The following is a 9,569-nucleotide window of genomic DNA, read 5'->3' on the forward strand; positions in this document are numbered from 1 at the left end:
CACAGCCCGGGAGCGGCGTCCTCAGAGCTCGGGCTGCCTGCTCTGCCGGGGGGGTGGGCGGAGAGCGCGGGCAGGGACAGCCACAGCCCAGCCTAATTAGAAGCCAGAGGGGCAGGGACATGGGGGCCATGCTCGCAGATTAGTGCCCCCTCCATAGATCATTGGCGTGCCAAGGACATAATAAATAATCTGCCCAAAGGTTTTAAAGGTAAAAACCAGCAAACCATTAATAATGTCCCCAGCACCATACATCACACTGAAATCTTCCCATTACGCCTCTCCCTGAGCCGATTCTCCAGGCTGTTTTTCTCTTCATCTCCCCTTTTCTGGGTGTTCCGTGCAGCTCTGAGGTCCCTCCCCCACAGCCCACCCAGCCTGGAAGGATGGCGGTGGGGGGCCTTCGGGATTTACCCCCAAGTTCTCCTGCGGCATGAGGACAGGAGCGGGGGAGGTGTTCCCTCTGTCCCTGGGACCCCGTGTTCCTGCTTCCATCTAAATGGAGGGGCTTTAGCTTGCTGTGGACCCCTTGCTCCCAGCTTGAAGTAAGAATGATCCTGTTGTTCCCTCTCTGAGAGGCCAAGGAGGTTGAATGAATTAATGCAACAGGGTCACTTTAAGCAAGAGAAGAGCTGATGGTCACTCTCTTCCATCACTAGTGTCCCCGTCCGGCCCGAGCTCTAGGATTTGGGTGCAACTGCGTTGTTTCATTATTTGAGGGTAACCTATGGTACCATGCGAATCAAGAGGGGGAATGAGGAAGTCAGGAAGAGGGAAGCTAGGCCAGCACACTGATGGCCTGTGGCACAGTGTGGCAGGGGGATGCGGGGGCAACTAGGCGGAGAGCCCGGGGACTGAGCTCGAGTCTGCTCTCCAGCGCCATGCTTGGCCGGGTCACTGCCGCTTGGCCTTGGCTTCCTCAGCTGAGAGGTGCACAAACTGGAGATGACGGTCGTTCGCAGCGGCCATGTGCCCCTCCATGAAGTCTTTGGGGGCACGTGGATTGAGCAGCCCCTAAAACTGCCATGATTGAGTGGTTCCTTGGATGTAGGATCTACTGTAGACAGAAGAATTCTGGGCTAACCGTTGCCTCCTAGGATGGTTCCCCTGAGGGGCCGCCATGCAGGGCGCTCCTGGCAGTGCAAGGGAGGGGCTCCCACCTCGGCTTTTTCGTCAAAAGCTTGGTGACCCCAGACCAGCCCCTTCACTCCTCTGGGCCTGTTTCGCATCTACAATATTCCTTGGGGCCCTGCTGGCCCAGAACTACTGGGCTGAGACATCCCCTGAATTTCCCACTGGAGGTTCAAAGCTGCATGCTGGTGAGCGGTTCAGCAAAACCCTCTGGGTCATCCTGGGCGAGGGCCTGGAAGCCACCGGCCTCGGGCTCTTTGGACCTGGGCTCAGACATGAACCTCTCCACCACGGAGGATGGAGGAGGCCCTAGAACACACCTCCTGTGAGGACGGCACAGCCTGGTTTCTCTCCGCCCTCAGAGAGCCCAGGGAAGAAGCCAGGCAAGGTCTGCTCTACCCATCTGCCGGATGGGGAAGTTCTAGGGAAAGATGGACGGGGGACGGAGAAGTCTTCTGGTAAAAGCCCCTTATGGAGAGGCTCTGACAGCCAGTAGCGCCCTAAGTGGCTGTGAGAATTAAATGGTGTGATAAATGTGGCCACGCCATAGTAAATATTTAACAGATCAGCTATTACTGGGCCAGGCCGGAGATTACCTGTCTTCGGAGGTGCAGGATGCCACTGGAGGCCAGCCAGAGGAGAGAGAGCACATTCGAACAGTGTCCTGGGGAAGGTGCCGCAAGACAGCGTTTGGCTGGCCCTTGAAGACAGAACACGGTTTTGATGGGCCGAGCTGGGGATGGGGTTGGGGAGATGCCAGGGTTGGGGACAGAACCTTTGAAAGCCCAGAGGTTTTACAGCAGGAGGGTCCAGCTTGACCACACAGGCTTGTGGGGGGAGGGTGGGTATTGTGGCCTGGACGTCGGGCTCCGCAAGGCCTCACCCCTCCCCGGGGGCTGTGCTCCGCGGCCGAGGTGTCAGTTCTGATGATAGAATGCACTTCGCCAACAAGCTGTCCTGAGAGACTCCGGCTTCCCTCAACTCCCTGCCACCGTGACAGAGCCTCGGCCCCCGCTCTGGCACTGATGGATGGCCCCCACACTGGATTTCATACATCTCCGTCTTCCCCAGAAGCTCCGACGCAAGTAATTGGTGTCGCCTCTGTTGACTGCATGCCAGTGCTGACAAAACAGTCCATAACAGGGCGCTCGGCATGCTGCCCTTGACAGTGTGGGTGAGGGGGTGCCTGGAACTGACCCGTGGCCCCCAGAGAGCTGGGGGTAACCCAGGGAGAGGCAGCCAGCCCACTGGGCCAGTGGGAGCAAATGCAAAGGACCCTGCCTGGAGAATGTGCCACAAACCTTCCAAACTAGGGCCACTTGGTGTTTGGGATCCATGATTCACCCCCAAGGCTGCACCTCTCTGATCAATGCAGTTCGTTGCTGCTCAGCATCCTGGGGGTGTGGAGGCAGAGAGCTTCCAGAGGTCCCCTGGCTCCTGTCGGCAAAGCCGCTGTCCATCCCCTGGACAGACAATGCATCTAAGGTTAAGTGAGTTTCACCTACAAACACAGATCGAGGTATTGGTGAGAGGAGGGACTGGAGGGTGAGGTTAGGTGGGTATAAGCCAGGTCACCTGCTCGTGCCCTGGTAGACCTTTGCATTAGCCCAGACCCAGTCTGGCCACATGACCTTGGCCTCTCTGACCCTCCTCCCCGGCAGAGAGGGCAGAGGGGACTCAAATAACCCTTTCACAAGAGGATGGCAGCCCCACCCACGGCAGGTCTTGGCAGAGAGGCCTGCATGGAAGCAGGGGCGCACACAGGGTGCTCCTGGGGTTGTCAGACACAACTGCCTCCTACTCCGTGCTACCAAGTCCCCAACAGAGCTCCAGAGAAACCGGGCGCAGGCAAATCGCCCACTTCTCCCGGCACTCTAGAAGCAGCTCCTAAAAATCAAGCCAAAACAGCAGACCACCGCGAGTCCACGTACCACAGTGGCCCACTTCCAGGCCTTTCCCGACCGTCCCTGCCTGGCAGTGGCAGACGCTCTGAGAAGCAGGCTCCCCGGTGCCCACTGCCTTACTCCTCTCCCCGAGGACTTGGGGCGAGAGCCGGAGCCGTCTTCAGGTCAAGTGTCAGGAAGAGCACTGTGGCGTTTGTTTTGTTTTGGCTCCTCCCCAGTACCAGCCTGGGCCAGAACACGCTTCTCCCACGTGGCCACAGCCCCACCTGCGGCTCCGCGGCCAGCGCACAGGGCGTCCTGGCCAGCGCTGCCCCAGCCTGGCCCTCTCCCCGGGCCCCCTTTACCTCCCTTTGCCTCTGCCCTTTTCCTGAGCTCACTTCCTTTGTCACTGTGCCCAGTGGCACTGTCTTTGTCTTCCAGGTGGCTCCGAGTCCTTTGCAGCGTAAGGTGAGCTGAGGAATGACTGCGGACAGTCTCAGTGCCTGGGGTCTGGGCTCTGCGAGGAAGGAGTCAGCCAGTCCTCAGGGCTTATCGTTCATGCCCGGGGCCACCCCGCCTGTGGTCTCCAACTCTGGCTTGGAGGGATTGACTTAGACAATCTACACACATTTGCTCCACACCTACCACATGCCATGAGCCACAGAAGAAGTGGATGTGGCATTGGGACATCTCAGGGGACGCTGTGTGTACCCAGGCGCAATGCATGGGCCAGGGGCTGAGGGGCGCTGAGGAAGTTAGAGGTCGGAGCTGTGGTCATCCTGAGGGCCACGCTCCTCATTCCAGCCCTAGGACGCTTGCCCCCTGCCCTGGGCGGGCTGGGAGGCCCCCTTTAGGGCTGATGGTTCCCTGTCTGCCCTGCCCCACCCACAGAGAGGGGTCCCTGGGGGGTTGGAGCAATGCCAAGGCTGCCCTGAAGAGGGACGGCCACCCCAGCCCTCCTTCCCGGGGCACTGGGCGCCCCCCTGGCCGCCGCGCCACACAGCAGTCTCCAGCCTGGCCCCTGGGACCTGCAGATCCTTCCTCGATCCCGCCGGGCCTGGGAGAGTCCCCGCAGCCGGCTCATTGTCCCACTCCTGCCACTTTTCCTCTGCCGCATTGTTCCCGTTATCAGCATCCTACACGCTCAGCGGCTGCACAGGAAAGCGTGGCTGCCGCTGAGGCCGCTGCCGAGGCCGGCTGACGGGCCAGGTGTCCTGCTGGCGGGAGCTGCCTGCACGATCCAGGCCCCCGGGCCTGTCACAGGTCCCAGGCGTCGGCCGGCATGACGGAGCGAACAGCCGCACGGTGGCTCCGCTCCTCTCAAGGTGTCTTGGTTCTCGGTGCCTTTGTGGGGGGCAGGAGACCCTGGGCCCGGCCTCCCGTGTTCCAGCTGTGATGGAGGGGATGCACACGGTCGCTTCAGGTCTCTCCACCACGGCTGATGCCCTGCACACGTCAGAACTGCTGAGCCTGGTTTCCTTCTCGCAGGCAGGCCTGCCTGTTTCACCGACAGGACCAAATAAGGCTGAGGAGGTAGAAGTGTGAGGGGCACCCCTTGGCCTTAGTTCCTGAAGTGAGGGCTTCAGATTAGAGCAGACCTAGTAAGGCAGCTGCTCCCACCCGGAGGCTTTGGAGCAGGGGGCTGGGTGAAGGAAGGGGAGAAGGGACGTCAGTAGCACCCGGAGAGCGCCTTCTAGGGGTCTTAGGAGAGCTGGGTGGTACAGATGCACCAAATTAAGACAGGCCGCCCAGTTCAATTTCAATTTCAGATAAACAAAGAATGATTTGTAAAATGTAAGTATGTCCCACGCAATATTTGGGACATATTTATACTATAAAGTATAAATTTATAATAATTATAAATTATTCTTTGTCTATCTGAAATTCAAATCAAATTGGGCATCCTGTGTTTTATCTGGCAGCCCTACACCAGACCTCTCTGTGGGGTCCAGGACGCTGCAGGGAGGTCTTCGGGATGTTCAGACAGGGCTGGGAGGATGTGAGCATCTTCCCGGACCTGCCTCCTTCCCTCGGGTTTCTTTCTCTGGGGCACCTTTTCCAGAATCTTCTAGAGACCTGTAGGCTGACGATGGCACTGCAGGGCAGAGGGATGCCTCAGATTCGAGGCCCCAGAGCAGTCGGGGCAAGGGCTGTCTGCGTCCCCTCAGTTGGGGCCACCTCACAAGAGGTGTGGGTGCAAAAGGGGGTGGTGTGCGGCGCAGGTAGACCACGGAGACCCGGCTTCCCAGTCGCCTTCCTTCCTTCCAGCGGGGACGCTCCGCCCTCTGCTGGCCAACGCTGGTATGACATGGCTTCTCCTCCAGGAGGGACCTGAAGAATGACCAGATGAAGCCACCTCTCCGCTCATCTTCAGTCTGAATTGTGGCTTTTCTGTAGAGAACAATCCACGCTCGTGAGCCTTTGTTGTTGAAAAACCCCATTTCTTTCACAGTAGCTCAGACTAAGGCCTTTGCAGGAACAGGCGGAGAGAGGGGTCTGACGCTGGTCATCACGGCCCCTCCGAGGTCTGGAGGTCTCTGGAGGGGACAGAACATGAGGTCGCAAATGCACGACGGGCCCAAAAGCAAACACTTACTTGGCATGAGTCAAGGAATCACAACAAATCATGTATTTTTAAAAACAGACTTAACTTTTTTAGAGTAGTGTTAGAGTCACAGTAATAGGGCAGAAGATACGGTTACCCCTGCCCACACATGCACAGTCCCCCCTACCGTCAACACCCCACCAGAGGGCTGTGCTGGGCACAGTGATGAGCCTACACCGACACACCACTATTGCCCAAAGTCTACAGTTTGCACTGGGGTCCCTCCTGGCGGTGGGCATCCTTAGGGCTTGGACAAATGTGTTACAGTGTGTGCCCACTAGGTCAGATTTACAGAATAGTTTCAACGCCCTAAACATCTTCTACACTCCACCGGTTCATCCATTTTTCCCCTCAACCCTTGGCAACCACTGACCTTTTTATTTTTCCATAGTCTCACCAAAAGTATATATTTTTAAGAGATGAAAACCTCTACAAATATCATGAAAGCAGAAAAGCCATCCAGACAAGCTTCCGGCTCTGTGTATTTCAAATCTTGTGTCTCCTCTGCTTGGTACAGTCCCAATGTTGGGAGCCCTGAGACATGTGTCCACTGAGGCGAGACTTCTGGCCTTAACCTTTCTCTTGTGGCACTGGTGGGTCACTGGGGTGCCTGGAAGCCATTTCCCACAACTAGCAACATTAAACTGCATAGAAGTGACTGAAATATATACATACACACACACAGACATATGGCAAATGTGACAGAGGGAAAGTCAGAGTGGAAACAAACCACAGTCTCAGCCAATTTGTGATTAAAATATCTTTTGCAAATGTCCCAAAAGCATGTGGCTGTGTGAATAGGGCACTTTGGCTAGCAGTGAGGGGCCCTGAGGCTTAACCTTACACAGGCCAAGGACAAATCTTAACACAAACAGAAACATTATCTACAAAAATGTGGCTAATATTCAGAGAAGAGCATTCCGGATGTCTGATTATTTGCAGTATTTTGTGTGTCATGGGGACATTTTTCCAAGAAGCACAGCCGGGTAGGAATGATTCTGACTTCTGCATGTGTTTCTAGATGCCAGGCTTCTGACCTGTAAGCCCCATACATAACAAAATGCTCTGTTTTTAAGATCTAGCTTTACCCCACACTCTCAGGCAATGTAAAATTTAATCTGCCAATGTTCAAATTAAGCCCTATTTGTACTGTCCCCAACCCTACTCGGTGCCCCACCCCCAGGGCTGTTAACATGGTAGCCAATGTTGGGTAAGCCAGAATAATAGAGGGAAAGCATCTTGAGGAAGTAATTCATCTGCTGCACCCTGAACATGAGGTTCAAAGTCAGTGAAACAACAGGAGGAAATGTAATACAATGGGTACAGGTTGGCTTAAGGGTTTCTTGACAAGGAGACTGCTACAGTGGGACTGAGTTCCTGAGTAAGGGCAGCGCTTTGTGAACTTATGACCTTCTCATCATTGGGCTGCTTTGGACAAGACTCGAGGAGGCAAGAGAATCACTGAGATGGCCACTCTTAGGGCATCAGAATTCTCCCTTGCCTGGTCCTAGGCTCATGCTTGGATTTTAGGTAAACATCGCCCTCTACTGCTAAACAGCCCTCATGACAGCTTGCAGGACAAGAGCATCCCCCCTTGGGGCTCTGCCTACAGGGAACCCCCAAGGGGAAGTGAAGCAAAGTGGAAATGATGGTTGGAGCCATGCAGCACCAAAAGCCTTCAACAGAAATAGAAGCAATAGTCTCAGATGTAGATTCAAGCATCTGGTTGAGGCTGGACTACGTGGCCTTAGAACTCTATTGGCACCAGAAGACAAGAATATTCACATTTGTTTGGTTAATTTTAAAGAAACCAGACAAATACTTTTTCTGCTTCTTTGGATCCGATGGGTTGGCTGGTGTCTATATCTCACCAGACAAGTTGTTTGGAAGCAGAACTGGAAGGCTTTGTGAATTCAGAGCTTATTCTAAGAACCAAGGGTTAGCCCCGTCCCTCCCACCAGGACCTCCACTTACACTCAACTGAAGAGGGGCCAGGACCATTGACTCCCGTGCTTTATATACCTTAAAATATCTCCCCAGGAAACCTAAATGTTTTTCTTCTCCTCCTTCTTCTCCCCTTCTCCTCCTTCTTTTCCTTTTAAGGACTTTTAGAGGCTACAGCATGTGCCGTGATCTAAAATGACCCAGGCTCAGTGACCTGAGACACAGCCCGCTGTCCACATTCCCCCGATGCCTTCGCTTTCTGGGCTGTGTGGCCGCCACTCCCATCTCACCTGGGCTCTTCAGGGGGATTTTCACCCCCTCCACTGCCCCCCTCTGGGGTCTGGGGGAGCAGACTAGCCTCCCCGATGCTCTGCCATTAAGTAGCCACTTGATGTCAGCGCTCTGCTGGACCTTCTCATCCTTACTCTTCCTCCTGTAAAGTGAATAAAAAGATTGAACCAGATGATGCCTCCTACATCTGCCAGCCTCCTTCTGGAACCCAACAATCCCACTTCCTTCTCCCTCAAGCTCCTGCTGGGCTCCTTCTGCGTAGACCAGGATGCACTGTGGAGTAGAGAAATGGTTCCAGCAGGGTTTGTTCCACAGTACGTAGACTCTACAACCTGACATCCCTACTACTCTGTCTGCAACCTGTGCTTTAACCTCTGAGTCCAGTATCTACCTACCCCTTCTTGGTGTGAGAATGAATGATGTTAAGGAAATCCCTCACTGCTCTTTGGAAGAGAGGAACATTATGCACACTCACTTAACTGTTGTGCATGATTTGACAAGTTGTTTCACTGGCTTCATTGATTATATCAGGCCAAGTGCCCAAACACATCTGTGTTTATGATATATTCAAGGTTTCAAGATAACCAGGAGACCCTACCCCAAGGAATCCAGGCTCATTCTCCATCTAGAATTGCATGCCAAGGGTCTGCAAGCTCATAAGGGTCCCTGAAAGTTCAAGCTGGCAGGCACTTACCCAGCCAGGCACTAGGCCGAGGAGGCCTGTGCCACCTGGAGCTCCCAGCCCAGCTCTAAAACCTGATTCGCTGACGTGCCAAGTCTCTGTTCTAAAGGAGGCAGCTCTCGTTAGGGCGTTTAGATTCTTCCAAACACGCTCCCTTTGGTTTCTCCTCGAGCTCACTGGCCGCTGCGAGTGGGAGGGGAGAGCCCGATAAAATCCAAAGTGAATCCACGATGCTTAACCAGGTACCTTGAGAGGTTCTGCAAAATTCCCATGGGTGTGGGAACCACCGCAGGAGGTAATAATAGCGACAGACAGAAAGCGGGGAGAATGCCTCCCCTTTGATTTCTCCTTCTCCTGCAGGGGTCTTGGGGCCTAAGGTCACTGGTTGACTTGAGGGTTTTGTTATACGGTTTGTGCCTCGGTATAAAAACACAAACGCAGCCTCCTTCTGAAGGCAAGGCGACCTGAGGAGGGCCATGGAAAGCTCTGAAGGGACAGGATTTTGCTTGTCCCCCTGCGTCCAAGTTTCATAGGGTCTGCGTTTGGGGAATCTCAGCTCCCTAATCTGTGCTGAGGCTCAGGTAGGGAAGTTGGAAAGTGAAAAGTCAGGCTTGACATCCTGTGTGCCCACACCCCCCCCACACACGCACACACAGGCACACACACACATACACCCACACACACAGGCCCACACCTCCACACACAGGCACACCCACACCCACAGGCACCCACACCCACACTCACCCACACACAGGCACACACACACCCACAGGCACCCACACACAGGCACATACACACACAGGCACACCCACACCCACAGGCACCCCCACACACAGGCCCCACCCCCACAGGCACACACAGGTGCATGCGCACACACCCACACCCACACAGGCACACCCACACCCCCACACAGGCACACACACACGCGCACACACACACGCACACACACACATACACCCTCCTGACTGTAAATACAGGATTCAGCCTATAAAAGAAACAATAAGAGCTGGATTCAATGAGGTTCCCCCAGCAAATG

This window comes from Manis pentadactyla, chromosome 1 (genome assembly GCF_030020395.1).
Source record: "Manis pentadactyla isolate mManPen7 chromosome 1, mManPen7.hap1, whole genome shotgun sequence".
Classification (NCBI taxonomy): domain Eukaryota; kingdom Metazoa; phylum Chordata; class Mammalia; order Pholidota; family Manidae; genus Manis; species Manis pentadactyla.